This window comes from Archocentrus centrarchus, unplaced genomic scaffold (genome assembly GCF_007364275.1).
Source record: "Archocentrus centrarchus isolate MPI-CPG fArcCen1 unplaced genomic scaffold, fArcCen1 scaffold_72_ctg1, whole genome shotgun sequence".
NCBI classification, from domain to species: Eukaryota; Metazoa; Chordata; class Actinopteri; order Cichliformes; family Cichlidae; genus Archocentrus; species Archocentrus centrarchus.
The window spans coordinates 171059-195522 of record NW_022060287.1 but is presented as its reverse complement, the minus strand read 5'-3'; the positions used below and the strand labels follow the sequence as shown (position 1 = coordinate 195522).

General features: G+C 41.8%; 1 long non-coding RNA gene across 1 annotated transcript; it reads left to right on the top strand.

Annotated features, from left to right (window-relative positions):
• Window positions 1–1756: 1756 nt before the first annotated feature.
• On the top strand, window positions 1757–3352 carry LOC115777771 (uncharacterized). Its single transcript, XR_004019676.1, has 3 exons — window positions 1757–1808; window positions 3007–3100; window positions 3292–3352. It is a non-coding gene; the product is annotated as an uncharacterized LOC115777771 (long non-coding RNA).
• The last annotated feature ends 21112 nt before the right edge of the window (window positions 3353–24464 follow it).

The following is a 24464-nucleotide window of genomic DNA, read 5'->3' as shown; positions in this document are numbered from 1 at the left end:
CGGCAACCAACACTTAGTGTTTCACCACAAAGCCTTTGGTGGGGCTTAACATCATCTTCCCCTTAACCGTTTCTGCAATATGGGTGTTGCCTCGTACCACATACTCTTCTCCAGCCTCCAGCAGCACAGTCCGGGCCACTCTCACTGCAAGTGTCTTAGATTTGTTGTGTAATTGGAAATGTGGCACCTCCTCTCCAAACAGTACTATATGGTGGTTTCCAAAGTCAAGATGCACCTGGTATTGGCCAGGAATGGGTGACCGAGGATAACTTCATTAGGCCTACTAGTTACATCAACATCCAAGAAATGCACGCTCACGTGATGGTTGTTAATCTGTACAGGTATTTACGCTTCACCAAGAACAGGTATGTCTCAAGGCCCAACCCGAATCACAGTCTCTGTCCCAGATGTTTAAAGGGGAGGGCAGACCTGTGGATGAATAGCACCGTAGAGGTTTAAAGGCAGCACACTCTTCCCTGCCACAGTGGTCAGTACCACACATACCTCCAGGTCATGCATCAGCATGTGAATGCTCATTTCCTGGCATTTGGGTTTGAGGTGAAGCACAGTGGGCCGCAAGCTTCTGGGAGAGAATGATGGAGCCCGAGTTCCGGCGTCCTTCCTTTGTGAGTTCAGTTTCTCTTCATGTGACCCAGACCAGAGCAGTTTTGAGAATGTACCTTAATCCTTTGAAGTCCTTTTACTCCTTTTAAGTCATCTCTCAACACGTGCAGGGCTTTACCCACTTGGCGGACATGTTGTCTCAGTTCAATAGCCACTGCAGCTGCATATTCTGAAGAAGGGCCATGTGCAGTTTCCATTTCTTCCAGCAGTTAGCGATAATCCCACTGTAAGGACTGAGGAGTCCTGTGGATGATTGCTGCAACTCCCACCAGGCAGAACTTTAGCTGGACTCTCTGGTCTTCTCTGACCAATAATTTGCCTTTCCACAGCTCTGAAACTGAGTGTTTTCAATGTCTTTGAGAAAGGGGGTTTTTGCTTGACCACTTGGGCTGTGAGGGGTCATGTGGTGTTTCAGTGACTGCTTGCCATGTTTCAACTTACCCCTCTCCACAGAAGGGGTTAGGATGTGCATGTTTCCTGCTTCTTTTTCTCTTGCAGCTGATTGATGCCTCTTTTAGGTTCTCATTAGCTGCTGTTAGCACACTTAATGGGTTTAAGTGGCTAATTACATGTGCACACAGGCCTGTGACAGCAGGGCATGGGCTGCGAGCCGCCATTTTAGCTCTGACTTAGCTGCTCAGTCCAATATCATAAACTATAAGCTTTAGCCTGGCTTAACTGTTCCAGTTTGTTTCAAAGTTTCTCTGCTCACTGCTGCACTTTCCTGGAACGTCAGAGTCCCTTCATGGTTGCCAGTGTTAACCTTTCCTGTGTGCAGCTCTCAGACCATGGTCAGAGGGTACAGGGGAGATTTCCTCTTCTTCAGGGCCGAGTACACAGCAAATTCAAAAGTGTTACTTTTCCAGAGTTCGAGTATGTAGAGTTGTTTTTTTTACACTGTGGAGTTCATTAGTAATTAGATACACTTCCAGTGTTGCAACAGTGTCTCCTATTGGTGTCAGGTATTTCTGCAGTGTTAGTGAAGAGTTTATATTAAACTCACTAACTCTCACGGTGTGTATTTGTGATTGAGTCTTCACGGTTCGCATTTTACGTACCGTGCGTGTGCGTATCTGTTGCGACGTACTCTGAATGCGCATGCACCAAACAAGCAGACGGCGGTTATTTTTCGGCGGGATTAACTAGTTTGGATATAATGCCTTTTCAGACAACAGAAAATACAGGTAAGTACATTGACAGTTATGTATGTACATTTAATTTTCACCAAATGTTAGTGGCATCAGCTGACAATTAAATGTATCGCAAGACGTGCTAAATGTCAACTCAAGGCAGATGTACAATTTATCAGTGCTAGTTGAAAATTTTTTTTTTTTAAACTAAGGAGACAGACATGTCATTATTCCCACTGATTTTCTCAAAAACTGTACTTTCTGTTCCCTCCATGTTCTGTTCGCTGTGTTTGCCCTTCTGTCCTGCTCCTTCACCGGTTGCTCTCGAGATCTAGCACCTGCTGCTGATTAGCATTTCCACCTTTAGTGGCTTCTTGTCTTGTAGCGTAACTTAGGATGCCTAAAGAGTACCAGTCATAGCCGATATAATGCAATGAAAGCCACTATCCCATCCACACCCTAGTTCTTCGGCAATTTTGAAAAACTTGCTACGCCATTTTGACCCAACCCTGTTGCACTGTTCTAGCTAGCGGTTGATCGCCAGGCGCCTTGCTGAGATGCCCTTGCACTGGGCTGAGGATTTCACGCTTCACTTTCGGAACTCTGCTGTCACTGAATTTAATGACGAAACGCTATTATCGCTATTACTGCATTTCATTTTAATTCTGCAGCTCGAGTATCACTGTGTAAGCAGAGCATTCCATACTCTCTGTCGCTGTGACGGATTTCCATTATTTGAAAAAAAAACAAAAAAAAAACGACCCTTTAACACGAGTGGATCATCGCTGTTGTGCTGGCTGTGCTGAGAAGGTCAGCTGTTATTTTTTTTTCTTTATTGCAGCTGTAGCCACCAGAACAGGTTGCTATAACCACAGACTCTATAAACACACCTAGTCTCCAGCATGGTAGCCAAGCAGCATATCATTCGGCGCTGAATGGCTAATGCTACACACAAACTATATAAAACTTAAAAATTTTAAACGCAGCAAGAAAAAAACAAACAAAAAAACAACACTTAATGGAAGCTGTCTCTCAGCCTTCATTGGGGATGGGCAAACATGGCATAGCTGCTCCCCTGCCTCAATTTTATTTTTTTTCTTAGTTAGATTAGGCATGACCACAAGGGTCTGCCTTTACACTCTATGAACCAGTGACTGTTAAAACCCATAACAGGTTTGCTCTGCTTGTATGGTGGTGACACTGTTAACATGACCAGGTCACCGTTTAAGTAATGTTGAACTTTTTTTCTCAGATATCTGTGACAATGCTCTTTAAAGTCCAATATGCAGGAAAGAAACGCTACATCAAACTCAATGGAGCGTCATATTCAACATTTTTGAGACAAGGTAATGTTTTTTGGTTTATTCAAGTTGACCTGCTTAAAATCCTACATTATATTTTTGCCTGCATTTTTATATATTTGTTCACCTTTTGTCATAGAAGTAAATTTGCAGGAATATTAGTGATACATAAAGAACTGACAGAATTCTATATTTGAACAATTTAGTAATCTCCAAAAATGTATGTGCATTTACAGCCAAAGAGAAGTTTGACATCCTTGAAGAAACAAATGTATATCTTGTGGATGAAACTGGGACGGGGGTGGATGAAGACGTCTTCAGTGACGTTCTGGAGAAGAAATCTGACATTGTCTGGACTCTCACTGATGCCTCTTCTGTTGAGGGTAACAGTAGCACTACAACATTAGGCCTATATTATTTCATACAACTAAAACTGAAGTATAGAAAGTTCAGAAGGTTTTGTTTTTATTTATGTTTTTAGTACTTCAATTACATCACAGACAAAATCATTCTCTCATTGTAGGCACAGATTATGTAATGGTGGTCCACTATCTCTTTGTATTGCTGGTTTCTCCTTAGAATCTCCAATGCAGTCTTCATGCACAGACACTCTCTCTGTGTCATCACGTTCATCGGACAGTGATCTTTCGTTCATGTCCCCTAAACGAAGATGCATTGATGACACCTTGATGATGTCCCCAAGAAGATATTCAAGTGATGACATTTCCTTACAAGCCAAAGAGGTGATATTTTCACTTTATTTATATAAAATTACTTGGTTTAATTATGTGGGAAATAGTTTCTGAATGGAGTGGGGCCAATCTAATAGCTGTGTGAGACACAGATACTGCATTTCTCCACTATTTTACCTTTCAAATTAAACTTTACATTCTTATTTTAACACAGTTGCATATATTAGCTGCAAACTGAAAAAATGTGAGTGGGTTAACAAATGTATTTGGATGACTGAATAAACCTGTATTTCAATAACTTTGGATGTTTCACACTTTTAAGCTTGTCAAAACACTCCTGGATGCTAAGCCAGGAGGAGAGAAGATACTCAAAGAATACACACAAACAGGGGAGGTTAAAGACCCATTACTATGGAAACTGGTCAACGTGGTTGTAGCAGCAATGATTGAGCAGTATGGGTAAGTTGTTTTTGTTACACTTGTAAAGACAGGATACTCAGATACACATGAAAATAAAAATGTCAGGCCATGGAAAAAAGAAATCCTCATCAGAGTCTAATATTAAAATCATGTTAAGGACTGCTCCACCGATGGATGTTAGGACACGTTATGCATTGGGAATTGTCACCCTGTTCCCTTGTCTGAAAGATCCTTACTCTGAAAAAGGATATGTGAGTATTCCCATTGAGTAAAAAGTTTTAGAGAAATATTGTGATGATTATTTAACGATTAAACTTTTTTTTTTTTTTCCTGGCAAATAATGTTATTCACTGCAGGAGCACTTTTTTGATTCCAAAAGTAATGAAGGCTACATCGCTTGGAAACTGAAAAACATGCAGCGCGAACTCAGCAGTGGCAGCAGGAGGAGCAGCAGCACCAGTCGCGATCCATCGAGCAAGAGAGGACCACAGTTTGCAAGGGCTGTGACTGCGGAGCGTCAGTTGGAGGGTGACCAGTGCAGAGAGGCCATTTCCCTTCTGAGGCACACCACAGATGAAAGGCAGATCTTCTTGAAAATGGAACAAACATTTCAGTACAGACAAGCACTGATTCACGATTCTGAGAAGTGTGAGACCCTCCTCAGCGTGTTCCCAAGATTCCTTGATACAAGAGGCCCGGTGAGTCCACTTTGAACAGAAAATCTTAAGATGAAGGCTTTGCTCTGAAATTTTTTTATTCTTCACAGCTGTTTTGACACATTAATAAATCCAGCAAAGCATCTCCCTTTTCTTAATGCTGACATGTACGCATGTGCACACGCCAATCAAGTTTGGCAGTTCCTTTTAACTTTACCTCCTTTAGGTCACATCAGTAATAGTGGCTAGCTGAACATTATCTTTTCACCTCAACTCAGTGTATCTTGTCTTGTTTTCTCCTGCATTGATGTTCCATGTAATTTATAGTTTAATGTAGATTTTTTTTCTTTGTTCTTTTTTTGTTGTTTTTTTTTCTTTAAGGTGCTGCAGGATTTCCAAATGATGTTTGGAGAGGAAATCTCATCAAAACTAATGGAAAAGTGGGAAACCTCTTTGAGGCAGAAAGTCATCAAAGAAGCAAACAACCTCACTAGGACGCCGATGCTGGAGTCTCTCCTTCAGTCTGCTCAGGAGAACCCAGAGGACAACGAAGAATCATCAGGTTAGTCCTAGCTTTGGCATACTCCTTTTTAAAATGTGCAGATTATTGGAATCACTTTTTCCATTACCTTGACAAAATATCACAACTTAGTTGAATGATGCATTTTTTGCAAATAACCAACAAATGTCTTTTTTTAGAGAGCAATTATGAATAGCATATCTGACAGTGTTTCATTTAAATCTTGTAGAGTCTGCCTGGAACAGTGACATGGCAGCACTGTTGCTGTTGGTGTACCTCCTGCCTCCACCTCCTAGTGGGAAGAAGAGGGCTGTGAAAATCACTGTTCGAGAAGCTCTGAGCCACGTTGTCTGGTTTCACAAAGTAAGTGGCCCCAACCTTGAGTGAAGTGTGTGTTTATAGTGAAGTTGGAAAGCTGTTATCTGATTTTTATTTTTGTTCCACTGAAAATTTTCTTTCAGTCATGCCACAACCTTCAAGAGACAACAAGCTCAGTCCAGGGGCGGCAGCCCTACATTTTAGCAGTTGGAACATCGCGTCGCACCATCAATGACTACTACATTGTTGTGGATCGTCAACTCATTCCCTGCAAGGCTAAGTCTTCAATTTCAGCCTTTGATGAACTTTTCAAAGCACACTATGTGTTTGGCATTTCTTATGATCAGGCCCTGCACAATATGTACACATTTGTGCAGACCACCATTTATAATATTGATGTTGGTCTGTGTCATGAAAGCCCCAGGGTGAAGGATCTTAGAGCGAAGCTCCTTAACGGAGTGAACTAAATTAACAAATCGAACAAGATGCTTCAATGTTTTGTTTGCAAGTGTTTGTTTTGCTCTGTCAAAGATTTGGTTCGGCATCTTAAGTTCTCTCATGGCTTTTACCCCGGTTTGAAATTTAAACTGTTATGTGACCAAGACGGCTGTTGTCAGAGATTTTGCACATTTTTAGGGTTTCGAAAACATCTTCATAACAGCCACAGAGCTTGTATTGTGGATAATTTTGAGGTAACACGCCCTAATTTAGCAGTAGATCAGTCATTTGAGCGTTCTTCTGAAGAGCCACCTTGTTCTTCTGAAGAGCCACCACATAGTTTGCAAAGCAATGAAAGAAAAAGGCAAAATACTCAAGAGATGTGTGCATCTCTGATTGGAAAACTGCTTGGCTGTGGTGTGGCAACCACTGTAATAAAGTCTGTTGTACAAACTGTAGAGGAACTTGTAGATGAAGTTCAAACAAATATACAAGATGATGTTCTAAACATATGTTCTGACAATGAGAATTTGAAAGTCCAATTCGAGGATTATTTCAGAAGTGTAGGAAATCCATTCAGTGATGTTAACACAGAGACAAAATGGAAGAAACATTTTGTGGAAAAATGGGGGGTGGTCGAACCTGTCGAGATTGCCCTTGGCGTACGGTACGATGCACGAAGAAATCAAACCTCCTGTACATATGATCAGGTTCCAGTAACAGACAAGTTTGTTTACATTCCCATATTAGAGACTTTAAAATGTATTTTTTCCAACAAAGAGATATGTAGCCATTTTGTTCAGCCTTCAGGTCAACATGGAGTGTACAAAGATTTCTGTGATGGTAGTTATTTTAAATCTCATCCCCTCTTCTCCAACAACAAAAATGCTCTTCAAATTCAGATTTTCTTTGACAAGTTTGAAACTGCTAATCCACTTGGGTCTAAACATGGAATTCATAAAATTGGAAGCATCTACTTTGTTCTTAGAAACTTGTGTCCAAAAATTAATTCTGCTCTCATGAATATCCATCTTGTTGCACTATTTCACAGTCAGGATGTTAAAAAGTATGGCATCAACTCAATCCTGGAGCCCCTGGTACATGATCTGAAAATCCTTGAGTCCTCAGGAATCGGTGTCCCTTTTTCCAAAAATCCAGTTCATGGAACAGTAGCACAAGTCACTGGGGACAATTTAGGTTTGCATACACTGCTTGGATATGTTGAATCTTTCAGTGCTAACTATTTTTGCCGTTTTTGTGTGGCTAACAAAGATGTCTGTCAAAAGCTTTTCACTGATGATGAACCAGACTTGATACTGCGCAACAAAGAACTCCATGTTCAGCATTGCCTTGTTATAGAGGACCCTACAGTGGCGTCATCATTTGGGGTGAAGCGAATTTGCTTACTCAATGATCTGCAGTATTTTAATGTCTCTGACAACTATGCTGTTGACATTATGCATGACATACTGGAGGGTGTCGGGCAATTGGAGTTAAAGTTACTTTTTGGTCACCTCTCGGACAATAAAATCATATCCAAATATGAGGCCACTGAAAGAATATACTCATACAACTATGGATATCTTGAACGAAAGAATCGTCCCAACAGAATAAACTTGGAGCAAATGAGTAATTCCATAGGTCTAAATGCTCTTCAGACATTTTGTTTGATTAGAAATGTCCCACTAATATTTGGAGATGTCATGCCAGAAGGCAATGCTTATTGGAGACTATTGCTGCTGCTGCTTCAAATTCTCAATATTGTGTTTTCACCAGTCATTACAGAAGGGATGACCATTTGTTTGAAGCATCTCATTATTGATCATCATCAGCTGTTCAAAGAGCTCTACCCACAGCAAAACTTGATACCCAAACACCACTTCATGATCCATTATCCCAGGATCATACGAAAAATTGGCCCAATTCTTCACTTTTGGTCAACCAGATTTGAGGCAAAGCACAAGTTTTTTAAGAACACTGTAAAAAGTTTCAAAAACATCACTAAGACATTAGCCCAAAAACATCAAATGGCAATAGCGTACCACTGGGAGTCATTGCCTTTGAAAGGCGTTGATTCTGGACCTGTAAAGACAGTGAAAGTATATGAGTTAACAAATGGGGACATGGTGGCAGATAACCTGCATGCTGACATGAACTGTGAGGTGGATGTGGTGTCTTGGGTTGCCTGTTATGGCACAGAGTATCGCCCTGGTCTCATTGTGTGTTCCAAGATTGAAGATGGAATGCCAATATTTAGTCAAATAAGTGACATTATTGTTTTTGCTGGGAATTATTTTCTTGTTGTTGAACACTTTGAGACGCTTGGATTTGATGAGCATTTTCACTCCTACCATGTGGCGAAGGGAAATGAGTTTGATGCTTCTCTTCTGAGGGTTGACCAGTTGCAGTTTTTCCAACCTTTTGACCTTCAGACAACATATGGTTTTGAGAGGAATGATCTGTATGTGGTTCTTGTACATGTGCTGTTGTAGAAGACATTGACAGAGAATTTGTTCTTGTTTTAGACTAACTCTTTCCACAAACTTGTTCAGTACAAACTTACTTTCCTCAAGTTGCTGTATATTTTGAACTCTGATGACATAATGCTATTTTTAACACTTCAGTTACCTGTTTTAAAAATAAAGTCTACTTGGACTTTCTGTTGTTGGTTGCTCATTCATGTGTAAAATTATCTTTAAAGTAAGAGTTAATATTTCTAATTAATGTTAAATTGTAGGTTTGTAAGTGTGCATAAATGAAAAAGAGGGAGTTGTTGGATTTTAACCCTTTTACTACCGCAGGGGTCAGGGTCACCGTAACCCCTGTGGTAGTAGAAGGGTTAAAGCTATAGTACGCAGTGATACAAGTGTCAAAGATCAAATCTATAAAGCTAGAATTCACTCTGTTTTGGTGATGAATAGGCTCTCTTTTCCATGGTACATTGTACTCCATATCATATAGATTAGACACCCTGTCAGAGTTTATTTTTATTCTCTGTCAGTCTGGAAAGAGTCGAATGACATCATTAAAAGAGTTCATTTATACTCTTAAAGTGTAAGAATTTTACACTATTCTGGTGTTATTTATTTAACTCCAATGTCCAGTGTGTTTTCAACACTCGGAATTTGGACCCAAATGATCACCGAGTTCGGTGTAAACTTTACTCTTAAAGTGTAAAATATACACTTCACAATTTGCTGTGTGTTTTCCACTTTTCATTTGGCCATTTTTGGGGTCAGACTAGCTTAAAGTCACTGTAAAAAGTGCTGACAGATGTTTTTATCCACTGATCACTGATCAATGTGTCACTGGCAACATGAAAAAAAGGGTTAGCGCACAGGTCACAGTCTTCGCGGCAGCTATTGCGGTGCATTGGGGGATTTGTGTATAAGTTGTGGAGTGCTATTTACTCGTGGGCTATTAATAACAGATATATGAAATTATATAAAACCTATAAAATTATATGGTGGGCAGATGTGGCCTCAGGCCTTGAGTCTGACACATGTGCTTTAATCACTGATGGACCATGGCGGACGTTGGATGTTGCCTGAATGGTGGATGCAAACCAAGAAAAGATCTATGGACTTATTTTCAATATAACACATTTGAATGGAAAACTAAATGCATTGTCCAGGGACACGACGGTAACTGTGGATTAAAACTTGGTGGAAAAAACACCACAAATCTTAAGCGGTACCTGAAGGCTCACCACCCTGATATTTTGCACTAGTTAAAGACAGCCCGGTGTTGTGTGGTGTCTGTTTTTATATATAATATGCAACAATATGCCCTGGCAGACAAGATGAAGTTAAGCATGTGTTCCTCATCCATTGCTTATGTTTTGAGCATATCTATGTTCATGCACTTCAGCAAATTCTAAGAAATAAAGGCCCAATTGCCAAAGTGAGAATGTTTTTGTTTGCTGCATTTTTGGGGTAATTGATTCCACTGTTACCACTAATTGTTAAAATTAATTTTTAAAGACTAATACTTTCTTTTTTTCCCCCAGTAAAGCTGACTAAAGCAACTAAGAAGCATTTTTGTGCAAAAGACTATGACTGAAATGACTAAATGACTAAAAATAAAGTGGTTGCCGAAAACAACAATGCTTTCAACCACTCCAACAAATCCCTCCTAAAGCCTGAGCAGAACAATAGAACTTCCTGTTTCCTGTCCAGGTTTTTGAGTATGTTATTCTCCACTAGTGAAAAGGAGAAACATGCTCCCCCCATTTTCCCACCAAGCTACACTCTCCCCTGCTACAATCTCAGTGTGACTTAACTCAAATTTCTAACTTCACTGAGAGCTTCCAAGAAGAAAACAGTACCCATACTGGTTAGTAGCTGAATCCTTCTCTCTCGCATCAAATGACTTTTGACGTATTGTTGGAACCTAATGTGATTGGTCACTTTGATGGACAGTTCAGGTTACTGTGTTAAATGGAGTTACACTATGGCAGCAACAAGTTGCTTGTCTTTCTGTTTAAATCAAAAAGCAGAACCCACATCAATTGTGTTTCAGTAAAAACATGAAATAAACCACTAAAATGTATTGCAAATAACATGATTAGCAAGGAAAACCAATTGCCCTCAGCCTTTTTAGGCCTGTGAGCTCATTCGGCCTTCAACCACACAAGCCTTTCTGACACACCGTCCCCCTAAAGCTCTTTATTTCTGTCTGTCTTTTTCCCAGCAAGGTTTAAGAACATCCTGTGTTGGGTGGTCTTGTCCATATCTGAATGATATGCCCAGCAGTGTGTTGTTAGCTTCTCTCTTCTGATTTCTAGTTGCATTTCTCCCATTTCTACATGTAATGAAGCTGTTGGAGTTGTTTTAAATCAACCTGTGGAGAGTCTTGGAGCCTGATACTGGATACTGTTTAATCTATGGAGATTTGTATACTTGCTGCTGAATTATATGCTACACACCTGTTATCTAACATGGCCCTGATTACCCTGTGTATATAGCTTTCAGATAATTCCTGTGTGCTTCTCAGTCACTTCCAACTAAACACCTCATTATTTTTAACACTTTTTTGTACTTGTCTGCTATTATTTGAAAATGTACAGCCCATGTTATCCTTTCATCAAACCACAATCTGAGAAACTTATTACTTATTTATTTCTCTTTCCAACTTTTGTATAATTTGAGCTTAAAAAAATAAACATTATTTTAGTCGTATCAATTCAAAATTTAAGCCCCCACTTATATGACCACTTTTCCACCTTTGAAATTGCTAAACTGTAGCTTCTTTACAATAAAATCTAGATTTCTTCCTCTTCTTCACATTGCCCCATCATCTGCAAAAAGTGATAAACCCATTCCACCTTCCATATCCGTAAACACATAATTGGCCAACACTGAAGATAATAATAGCTCACCATGCTCCCTTGTGGCAACTTCCCAGATAAATCCTCCCAACCCCCATTTGTGTTGGTCTTTCTATTTAAAAAAAAAAGTGTGTTTCTATATCTATATCTATATCTATATATCTATATCTATCTTTAAGTTACTTTTTTGACATTTTGCCTTCCCCTCCAATTAAGAGGGTTAAGCCAAATGTCAAAAAAGTAACTTAAAGGCCCAAATTGTATGTTATTTTTGACATCAATTCGCAGTCCGGAAGTAGGGGTGCAGCCAGAAGCAGCCCGCGGGCCCGGAGTTTGGGCACCCCTGCTCTAAGGCCACAGGTATGGACAGCCTGTTGTACTTCTTAGGCACCTGGTGAAACCTGGCTGTGTGGGATGATACTAGGGGTGCTATCTCAGCAGATGCTTAAGGGAAAGAGGATTCATAAACCAAGGGTTACCCATGTGATGTGTACGCCTTAAACATGTGACTTTAGAATAGGTGTAATATAGTCAAAAGACAATTGGTTGGGGATCATGTAATAAAAAAAGCGAATGTGAGTGTGAATGTTGTCTGTCTCTCTGTGTTGGCCCTGCGACAGGCTGCTGAACTATACAGGGTGTACCCTGTATAGTTAGGACCATGGACCATGGTGTATAGGACCATGGTGCAGTTCTATACTGCCATCATTGAGTCCATCCTTACCTCCTCCATCACTGTGTGGTACGCTGGAGCCACCACTAGGGACAAACAGAGACTACAGCGCGTTGTGCACTCTGCTGAGAAGGTGATTGGCTGTAACCTCCCATCTCTCCAGGACCTGTACACCTCCAGGACACTGGGGCGTGCAGGTCGGATCACAGCCGACCACTCTCACCCTGGGCACAGACTTTTTGACCCTCTCCCCTCAGGCAGGAGGCTACGGTCCATACGGACCAGAACCTCCCGCCATTAGAACAGTTTCTACCCCTCTGCTCTTGGACTCATGAACAATTACCCTAAGACTGTTACCACCACCCTCCACAAACGCTGATGACCCTATGTCTATGCACCTGTCTGACTGCACTGATGTACATATTAGTGGAATATAGTTTACATTCTTTTATCTTTTAATTAGTCTCTGCACTGTATATTTTGTAATTTTGTAATATTGTGCTATAGTTATAGCTCTAATATCTCTGTATATTTGCAATTTGTATACTTGTATATTGTCTTATATTTTTTATACTTATTTGTTTTTTTCTGTAAGCACGAAGTACCGCAGCAATTTCCTAATGCTGTGAACCTGTTCACCCATATGGCAATAAAAACCTTCTGATTCTGTTTCTGATTCTGATTCTGATCAAGTTTCATGGGCTGAGACTTTATGTAAATTAGGAGGGGTCTCTTTCCTGTCCTCTTTTTTCCTTTCCTGTTTCCACATCTTTCTCTGTCTGTGTGTTTCTCTCTTCTATTCTTTCTTCTTCTCTCTGTCTGTATGTGTATCTTAGTCTTAACTATGTTACTGTTTGTGTTTTGGTCTTTGTCTGTGTTGTGTGTAACTAAAATGTCTAATAAACAGCCTGCACCAGAACCTGCTCTTCCCAGTGATTTTTTTTGGAAACTTTGGATTTAATTGGATTTGAATCTTCGGCCAAAAGAAACATGGAGACCCTAATAAAATGTTAGCAACAAGTGCTGCATTCACATCTTCTAGTAGGTCTAAAGAGATTATTTCACATAGTCTTGGTAGTCGGCATCGAGGGGTCTAGTTCTCTTTCTTAGCCATGATCTTATCTTTCAGGTCAGCTGCTCTGGTATTCAGTGTACTTGTTGTTATTATTGGGGCTTGGTACCCAATCTCAGAGTGTGGGGATGATAAAATCTGCCCCCTGACCTGTCGTCCTGGCTTCCCCTTGCCGTAGCATTTGTGTTGTACCTTATCAATCACTAGCTGCGATAGCAGTTGCTTCCTTCGTATGTTGGAACACTGAGCCACAAGTTGTTTTGCCGTCAGTTTGGATGTTGGGTTTCGAGCAATCCATAGGTCGCACATCCTCTTCATGTAACCCCTCTCACTGGGATTACATGTGTAGTAGCATTCCAACAGTTCCCAGTTCTCATTTCGTGTCCACTTATGCCATAACCTTCTAGTTCCAGTAGCCCACTTATCGTCAGAATGCCCTGGTTCCTCAACACCTGATGTGGACCTTGTTAATCTGGGCAACGTCCAAGCCGGTATGGATTCAATCATGTAGTTTTAGTTTTGTTTTCACTGAGTTTTGTTATGTCCTAGTTTATTATGGTTTACATTTTGATTCCTAGTTCCCTTTGTCCCTGTCTCCCCTGCGTCTGTGTTCTTGTGTCTGTTTTGTCCTTTTGTCATGTCCCTCACTTCCTGTGTTTTACTCCCAGTGTTGTCTGCGTTTCTGTAACTTGTCTACATCTCTCTTTGTCTGTTTCCCTGTGCCGTGGTCCCTGTTTAGTTTTTTGTGTGCCAGTCCCCCATGTCAAGTCTGCGTATACCTTGTTTATTACCTTCCTGTTTTATTTTGACAGTCTTCCCTGTGCTTTGTGTTTAGTTTTGCTTCCCCTGTGTACAAAAGGCCATCCAGTCAGCCATTACTTTACCTGTTCTGGACTACAGAGCGTCTGCATTATCCCCAACCAGCATCAAATCGGCCTGTCTCCCTGCACCAATCAGAAGACTCAGAATCCAGCTTCTCATTGGGCGATGTGAGAGGAGCGGAAGTCAGTCAGAGCTGTTCCCGGGGATGATCGGCTGATCGGTGATGGCTCTAGACAACATTCTGCCACATACTGCAACGGAAAGCTTCAAATACCAAATTCTTGTTGACCACCTCAAACTGGAAGATGCCCTCCTCATCGCAGATTCCTATAGCAATAGCCGCTACCCGTACAGCCAGACCATGGCATCCCTTATAGAAATGTACGGTCAGCCTCACAAGCTGGCACTGCAGCGGATCACGGACATGTTGATGGAGGTGCCCATCCGAAGTGCTAACAGCCGGGCAATCCGCTTTTTTGCCCTGAAGGTGAGTGCTCTGCTAGGAATGCTGGAGCAGCTCGGGAGCAAGGGGAGAGCAGAGCTGGAGTGTGGGTCGCATGTCACCAGGCTGCTGTCCAGGCTGCCACACAGTCTCAGCGCAGTTTAGGCAGTTCATCAATCCACTTCAAACACCCATCCCGACCATACTGGATTTCGCAGAGTGGCTCGAATATGAGGTCTGCATTCAAGATGATGATATCTATTTACGTGCCCCTCAGCAACCTCGAGAGCCACGAGTGGATCGAGAGAAGGGTGTCAGAGCCAAGCCAAGATCAGCAGCGGGGACCACCACTGTCTTGTTGGGCTATGACCCCCCTGCCAAAGATTCAGGATCCTCTAAGCAGGCACTGCCCCCCATCTCCAAACCAGGGAAGCCAAAGATATTCTGCCCTTTCGGTGATACTGTCAATCAATGAATATGTTCTGATTTCAAGCAACTGAGTAAAGAATAGAAGGTGGCCTGGATTGAGAGAGGTAAGCAGTGTTGGAAGTGTGGAAGAGATCACCCGATGGAGCAATGTTACCTGAAGGCTAGATGCTGGCAGTGCAACCAGGTGCATTTGGAGGTACTCCATGAAGCCGTTGCCTCACCGCCATCCGCCAACCTAGAGAGGCCGGCAGCGGAATCCATTCAGCCTGTGACCTACTACCTCGATCCCACCAGGAGGAGCAGCTGTGTGCCAGTGAAGATGGTCAGGGTACCCCTTTACAACGGCAAATGGAAGATAGAGACGTACGCTATCTTTGACGAAGGGTCCGAGCGTACAATCCTCCTGCATGGGGCCGCCCAAGATCTGGGACTTCAGTGACCCAGTGAGGAGTTGGCACTGCAAACTATCTTACAAGATGCTAAAATGGTGGTAGGGTGGTCAGTTTCATTTCTGATATCCTCCACTGCTGACCCTCGGAAACAGTTCCGGATCCAGAGAGCGTTCACTGCTATTGAACTTGGACTCTCCAATCACTCTCATCCAGTGGACACCTTACAAAGGACCTATCGCCACTTACAAGGGCTCGCCCTCCATTCATTCTGTAATGCACAGCCACTGTTGTTGATTGGATCAGACTACCTGCACCTCCTGACTCCAGTGGAGCCCGTTCACCTGGGTCCAAGAGGGGGACCAGCTACATCCCACCAAGGACTCAGTACTGGGTCACTTGCGAGCCACAGAGAAACGCCTCAGAAAGGAGCCCACTAGAGAAGAGGCGTATCACAATGAGATTCAGAAACTGGCAGATGCAGGCTACATTAGTAAGCTGACTGATGGAAATGTACCAGTCGGTGTCAACACCTGGTATATACCGCACCATATGGTTTGCCACAATGGAAAAAAAACGCATCATCTTCAACTGCTCATTCAAACACAACGGTACCAGTCTAAATGAGCATCTCCTTCCAGGACCTACTTTGGGTGCTACTTCGTTTTAGGGAGTACCCCATTGCAGTGAGTAGCGACATAAAAGGAAAGTTCCATCAGGTTCGTCTTTTGACGTGGGACAAGACCTATCTCCGATTCCTCTGAAGGGGCATGGATTGTTGATTGACCCCCTGACGTCTACGAATGGCAGGTATTGCCCTTCGGAACAATGTACAGCCCCTGTTGTGCCACCTATGCTCTTCAGCGGCACGTTCTCGACCCCCAGCATCCTATCACCAAGCTCATTATCCAGGATTACGACCGTCAGCTAGCTCACCCTGGCCCAGAAAGGGTCTTTGCCGAACTCCGTCATTGGTTCTGGATACTTAGAGGGAGAGAAGCGATCCGGAAACATCAGCATAACTGCCCTGAATGCAGGAGGTGGCGCAGTCATCCAGTTATTCCTAGAATGGCTGACCTTCCTTCGTCCAGTTTGAGACTTCATCATCCAGCTTTCTATTCCACTGGGGTGGACTGTTTCGGGACATATCTCATTTAAGTGGGGTGGCGAACTGAGAAGCGATGGGGGATTGTCTTTAAATGCCTGACGATGCATGCAGTCTACCTAGATCTGCTCACCAGCATGGATACGGACTCATTCTTGATGGGACTGCGGCGCTTCATTGCAAGGTGTGGGAAACTCCATGAGCTGATATTGGATCAAGGTACCAACTTCAAAGGCGGAAGCTCCGAACTGGAAGATGCCTTTGACAGTCTCGCCCCTGCTTTGAGAGCTCAGTTGGCCAGCCAGCAGATCCACTTCCTTGTCAATCCACCATATGCTCCACATTTTGGTGGTTCATGGGAACGGGAGATCCGTTCCATCAAGTCAGCTCTCCATACCTCCTTGGGTTCACAGTCTGTCACTGAGGAAGTGCTTAGGACCCTACTCAGTGAGGGGGAAGGCATCATCAATTCCAAGCCCCTGGGCTACGTCTCCTCCGATGTGGCTGATGCCAACCCAATTACCCCCAACATGTTGCTAATGGGGCGGCCTGATCCTGCCATGCCATGGGTTGTCTACCCAGCAACATAACTCCTGAGCAGGCGCAGATGGAGGCAGCGTCAAGCTCTAGCCGATCAATTTTGGAACCACTTTAACCGGAACTATCTGCCTTCTCTACAGACATGCAGCAAATGGCAGCAGGAAACAGATGAGCTGATCATTGGCACCATCGTACTGATCGTGGACCAACAATTACCTCATGCCCTGTGGCTGATGGGAAGAGTCACCAAGGTTATGCTGAGAGCAGATGGGAAAGTTCGAACTGCTCAGGTACAGGTGGGGGATAAGACAGTTATTCCCTGTGTGGACGTTCTTTCTTCCTTTTTGTTTCATGCTGTGTTAGTGGTGTGTGTCCATGAGACTGTAAGTGCTGTTTATTTATCTTGGCGGTTCCTTTATTGTTTATATTCAGTTCCATTCTTGTTGATATTATTTCGTATGCATTAGTTAGCCCATGGCACACACCTTGTTTGTTGCATGTTGCTGTTGTTAGTCACTGTGAGCTAATGTAATGACGATAATTCACTGTACTGTAGTTAACTGATCTTCAAATAGTGAGCTTGTTCTTTGTTGAAAGTCCCTTAGATTGAGAACATGCCTGCCGCTACTTGTTATATTGTTTATGTCCAGTTATGTTGCAACTACAGAGTGGACAGTGGATTCATTTTTAGAAGGAGCCATCGGTTCTGACTGGACCAGCCTGTCGAGATTCTAGCCAGACGAGTCAGCCCCTCGTTGTTGTTCATTCTCACGGAGGTCAAATCTGCTTGTACCCTAGTTGCATCCTCCTTTACACCCTGTGTTATTAATTTAATTTGCTTCACCTGTTGTGCCATGCTGTTTCCTCATGCCCTGATTTCCTGATGTGTATTTAAGCCCTCACTTTTCTACTGTTCAATGTTGCGTCGTCGTTGATGATCCTGGTTGTTTGTCTTCCTGTTCACTTAGTTTTAGTTCTGGCTTCTGTTCCAGCCCAGTTTATTTGCACCTTTTTCTGCTGTTTCACTAAAGCTCATTTAAGTTCATTTCCCCATTTCTGAGTCATGCATTTGGGGCTTGCATTTTTCTGCCTGCCAAAGCAACCAGGACATATTTAATCCATTTCAGCATTTGAAAATTGATACCCATTTTCTTCTTTCCACATTTTATCATATGCTTTTCCCTATGTCAAAAAAGACCACCACCACTCTCTTTGTTTACTTGTGCCATTCCTATTTCGTGTTCTAATCATAAGGCTGGATCCTTGTTAATTCTCGATTCTTCTGAAACCATTATGATATTTAGACATATTGTTTATTTTTTTTATATAGTACAATAATCATTGATCTATCATTCTCTCCATCATTTTGCAGATGTTGGATGTTAAAGGTATTAGTCTGTAGTTTCCTGTTTTCTAATATCCCTTGTACTGACTTCCAGCTTTGAGACATTTTCCTGTCCTGTATTTTATGCTGAAGAACTTATTTGCCTTTTTCATTTTATTTTAATTTTCTCTGCTTTTTGTTCACTTGATCTTTATAATTTCTTACATATGCAATCAACAAAATCATTCTCTATACTGTAAGTGCTTCTTCTGTCTGTCCTTGACCTTATATTGATATTGCTGAAATTTTCCCGTGCCATCTTTTTGCCTTCTGCACTTTTTAACAGCTTCTGCATAGCTTATGTTGTTTACTGCTTTGATCTGGTTTCCACAGCTTTTCTCATGACCTCACATCCTCCATAGGTTCATTGTTTCTGTGCTCACTCCAACACTTGGGGAGCCTCTGTTTCCCCTTTCACATCTTAGCACTGTGCCCATGTCTCTGGCACTTATAGCGATGGAGAGATACTGTATATGGTCTTATCTGTTTTCAACACCCTGCTGACCTCGCTGACACGAATACTTTGTTGGGTTTTCACTGTATTCTCATCTACTGGAATACATGCGATCACTCTCTTTGTTACTTTGGTCTCTCCTAATGTCTTCCTCTGGCTTACTGATTTTTTTTTACAGATACTCTTTTTATTTAGTACTTTTATTTTTCTGCTTCCATTTTAACTGCTATCAGCAGACTCCTGTCCCTGAGAATTTTAGCTGTGACTTCTTTTTTAGTTCTCATGACAAAACCCTTCAGTTTAGCTGCACCCCTCACCATCCTTCCTGATTTCAAGATTATTTTACATTCCTCTCTGACAGTCTTTTTTCAGACAACAATACCCTTGTATGAACTATTTCCTTATAAACTTTGTTTACTGCCGTGTCCCTAACAAAGGTGCACTCTCTCTTCTGTTCCTCCTGACTGAAACTTCCTGTTTCCTGTCCAGGCAGAAAACCAGAAGAAATGCTCAGAGAACGTCACTAATGGAAAGAAGATGAACCAAATGTTGGTAACATTTTTAAGGGTCTCCATGTTCCTTTTGGCCGAAAATTCAAACTCAATTAAATCCAACATTTCCAATAAATCACTGGGATGAACAGGTTCCAGTGCAGGCTGTTTATTAGAAATCTTAGTTACACAAAACACAGACAAAGAACAAAACACAGACAGTAACATAGTTAAGACTGAGATATATACACACACACAGACAGAGAAAGATGCAGGAACAGGAGGAGCAGAAGGAGAGGAAAGGACCGTAAGTGAGTGAAGTTAAAAAGTAAGAAGTGAGAAGTAAAGTACAAAAGAGTGGAAGAAAGTAGTGAGTGAAAAAGTGAGTAAAATGGGGTGAAAGAAGAAGTAGAAGTCCAGAGTTTAAAAGAGTACAAGAAAGCAAAAAGCCCTCCTGGGAGTGAGTGCCTTGGAGTCGCTGCAAAGGAAATAGAGGAAAAGCAAAAAGAGCCTCCCTCTCAACTTTACCACTGCCTTTTATTCCCCAAACTCACACCTCCCCCTGCAGGGCCAGTGGGCCTAGAAGGATGCTTCCAACCCACTATGAACCACACTAGTTTGATTCTTTTGCAGAGGCTTCATGACACAGTTCTCTGAGGCTGTCAAAATAAACAATTTTTCCACGTGAAAATACCTCCCACAGAAACACTCCCCTGCCCTTCTATCCATATTTTCACATTACTAGAAACACTTTTAGGGTGGTCTTATCTTAGTATACAAATTTACTTCCTTACATTATTACAGTAGCTCAGGTGGGACTTCAACCCCCACTTCGGGACACACAGGTCCCAGCAACTTGACCTTGACTTGGTAATATAGTGTCAAAAGTGCACTGTGTATAAAGGTGAGACTCTAGATATGAATGAGTGCAGTTCTACTAGTGGAAAAAAACCGAGGCCCTGAGCTGAGCAGGCCTCAGTCCTTTCCACTCACCTAAATCATGCAGTGTTCCAGTGTGTGAGTGTCAATATAGGTAACAAACAATATATAATGTGACCATTAATCCAGTGCGTGTGATTAATATATGTAACAATAAATGATATAGTAAAATACCAATATTAGAGTGATAAAAATATACAACACAAGCAATTTAAATCTACTGAATATAATATCTGTGTAGGTTCTCAGTCAGCCAGGTCATAGTAATCACTGGAGCTTGAAAAAAGGTGATTGTGCTTCTTTTTGTTTCTTGATGATTTTTTCTCTCATGCAAAAGGCTTCTTCAGTTCTCAAAAAGTGGAGAGACCCAGGTATTCAAACCCTAGTGGGTGTAGTCCCCTGGAGATGGTTGTGACTCAGTATTGTTCGTGTGCATAAGCACAATTTAGGATACAAAGTTCTTTGATGCAAAGCCAATAATATACATTTTTTTGGGAGGGGGTGGGCAAGAATCAGGGCACACCCTAGAGAGGTCACCAGTCTGTTGTAGGGCAAACACGGCAACACAGAGATATAGTCAATTTTTACACTGGTTTGATTGACAACCCCCCCCCCCCCCCCCCCCCCGAAAAAAAAAGAAACCCAAAATAAAACATTAAAAAAAAATATTAGTAAACTAATCATTTAAACCAGAGTCTTTGCCCTCTGTGTCATCCTCACCTACATCTCATCAGCTATCTGTGTCGTTTAGGCCATCTGTATCTGCGCCATCTTTAGAGTCTTCAGCTGCATCGTCTGACTCCTCACTTGCATCACCACTGCCTGAGTCTTTCGAGCAACCTGCACCACCAGAACTGTCATCTGCATCATCTCTGGAGTCTTCAGCCACAGCTCCGTCTTTAGCAACTGCAACACTAGCGCCACAGTCTTCAGCGTCAGCTGCAGCTCCACCGCCTTCAGCAGTAGCTGCAGCTCCACCTCCACCACCTCAATCAGAGTCCTCGTCTCCGTTTACGCCACAGTCCTCACCTCCATCAGCTTTGCCATCTGAGTCATCATCTGCTTCAGCATTGTCATTTGTATCTGCTCCAGAGTCTCCTCTGCCTCATTTGTCTACGTCACCTGGTCATCTATCGGAGTCAATCAGAGTCACCTGCGTCATCTCCTGCACCTCCCATGCCTCCACTTCAATCTCCATCCTCATCAGTGCTTCAACCAGCTGCACCTACACCCAAGTTTCCAGTCATAGCAGCTTTGTATTTATCTGAGCTGTCTAAGCCATCACCACAGTCTTCAGTGTCACCTGCTTCCTCTGCATCTGAGCTGTTGTCACATCACCAGAATGGTGATGCAAGTGAGGATTCAAATGCTCCAGTCATCTGAGGAGACGGCTGCATGCCCTACAAGGTATCCTGATACCTGATTTGGGCAAAAATAAACACTTGGTTAAAAAAAATGACTCAGGCCATTATTTTATATTGACGATATGGAATTCTGCAATTATGGAGCACTGTTAAAGATATAGACTATTTACCAGAATAGACAAAATTTTTCTTTGATAAGGAAACATCTTTTTTTTCCCAGCATTTAATATGTCTGTATTAGTGTAAGACTAGGAGTAGAGTGTAATGATGACACAGACTTTAATGGAAAGTAAATGTTGGTTTTATTGAACATTTTTTCTAATAATTGTCAAACCTCATATTTAGACCAAAACCAACACTGTGTGAGTTCATCCTTTACTTTTCCTGACTGTGTGGAGCTTGGGAGAAAGCGCTCTACCTCGGGTGAGTAACCTGCGGGGCATTACTCGTGGATGCATCTGTGCTGCAGCTGCTGTACAATCAGTGCAGTCACTAATCCATTTGGCAGAGGACATGAACTTTTCATTGGACCTTCCCAGAGATTTACCTCAACTTTAAAGCCTTATTGCTTTGCAGTTATCTCATGTTCTGTGAGAAATCGTCGTTGTGTTCAGCTTATCAGTTGTCTGATTCAGTATGTAATGTTACGAGGCAGATATTGTATATTATCTTTTTACTTTTATCTGGTAATATGCAGCCTAACACAGGTTCTGAGTTGGTGTCTATCTGAACACCAGCTGATTTGAAATCCTTGTCTGGTCTTAAACTAGTTCACCTTAATGTGTGCAGCTTGCTTTTCTAAGATATACTAAGTTTGGGTTAAATCAACAGATCCAGATACTGTTGTAATTTCTGACACTGGATACAATGTTTATCATATTGACAGGCCCAAGAAAGGTGGTGGTGTTGCTATTTCTGTTAAATCACAGTGTAACACCTCAGTAGTCTCTGAATCAATCTGCAAACAATGGGAATTTTTGGCATTAAATGTGGAGCTTACTAAAGGCCTTTGTATAACTGCTTTTGGGTGCTACAATTCTACATCTGCATCTGAGGAAGCTTTATAATCTGTAAAACAACTTTAATCCAGATTAAATTATAGCAAACTTATTTTAGCTGGAGATTTGGACTGGGACTGGCTTTCTGATGTTGTTAAATCTTTCTATGATTTTATTAATCTTACCCAGTTGGCCAGTTTACCCACCTGACCTAAAATTAAGACCTGAGAAATCTGCCTTGATTAACTTGATCTTGACAAATGTTCTTCAAATTCTTTGGGTGTCTTCTGCAATGATTTATGTGGCCATTGTGTTGTCACTGTTATTAGAAATACTAAGGTACATGCAGCCTTTCAGGGTTAAGTGGTGAGAGAACCCCTGGTTCTCCTCATTGTAGACACTATTCATAAGTGTAACTTGGCTTTGGACAAGGAAACAGAAACAGGCTCTGTTACTTCCAGTCTTGCTGGTTTTAATCTTTAAATCCACTAAAATATCATGGTGTATTTTTCTCATTAGTAGTAATAGTAATATAGTAAATAAGTAGATGTTAAAACATAATTGCAACAATGTTGCATAGCATGAATTTGTCAATCCACTCCTCTTTTAGCTTTCCATTGTTAATTACAGGAAGTGAGGATAATATAAAGTTTTATTAAGTTTATCTGTATTTATAAATTCTGAGTGATTTAAATTTTTCTCTTCTCATCACTACATTGTGATATTTTGTGAACCATGGCTAATTGATTCCCTGTTACAGAAGCCTTTAGGCAGATGCTTTGAGTCCAGTGATGATGAAACCAACTCAATTGACCAGAGTCTGCTCCACCCCCAAGGTCTGCTGCTGTCTCAGTCTCTAACACACAGATCGGTCAGTAAACTCAGTCTGAGATGTTTCTCCACATTTTTATCTTCACTTTCTGTCTCCTGCAGTTAGTTCATCAGGCTGCAGCTGAATACCGTATTTTCCGGAGTATAAGTCGCACTTTTTTTCATAGTTTGGCTGGGGATGCGACCTATACTCCGGAGCGACGTATATGTGACATTTATAACACATGAACCAAAATACTCCAGCCACTTGACATCTCCGTGAACCGGAGCTTTAAGGCAGTCTTGCGTAACCTGTGGGCGCAGTGGATGATGGATAGAGAGCACAGCTTAACGGCAACTGGGAGAATGCGCCACCCAACTTTCCTGGAAGTCATTGGATGGATCAAGAAAACATGGGCTTCAGTGACAACTGAAGCCATCCTGTTGGGATTCAGAAAGGCTGGAATAATTGGAACTGCAGCTGACGACGAGTCTGACTAACGCGACACAGAAGAGGAAGCGGCGCTTTGTCTACGTACGGAGTGTACGGAGTTGTTTAGAAGTCACACCGAGGATGAAGAATTCAATGGATTGATGGTTTGGTTAACTTGTTAGCATGTTCTTTATGCTATGGTTATCTGAATAACTGTTAATGTTACGTTAACATACCAAACACGTACTCTGTTCATTGTGCGTCATGTAGCTGAATGTGTTACGTTAGCATAACGTAGGCGTAACCGTGTTCACCCTGTTCTTTAATCCATTATTATTTTAAATTGCGTTTCAAGATGGAATTTCTGCTCTGGGTCTCGGATTCTATCAAATACCCCCCCCCCCCCCCCCCCCCCCCCCCAAAAAAAAAAGTGCGACTTATATATATTTTTTTCTTCTTTATTATGCATTTTTTGGCTGGTGCGACCTATACTCCAGAGCGACTTCTAGTCCGAAAAATACGGTAATTAGATTTTATAAATTAAATGCAAAATTAGGATTCAGCTTCATCTGAAGGAGATTCAAATTGTGTAAATGAACTCAGCAGAGATTATAAAAGAAATTATATATTTTTGATCACTTACATAAATTCATATAGTTCTGCAAAGAAAAACCTAAATATTGATGTCACG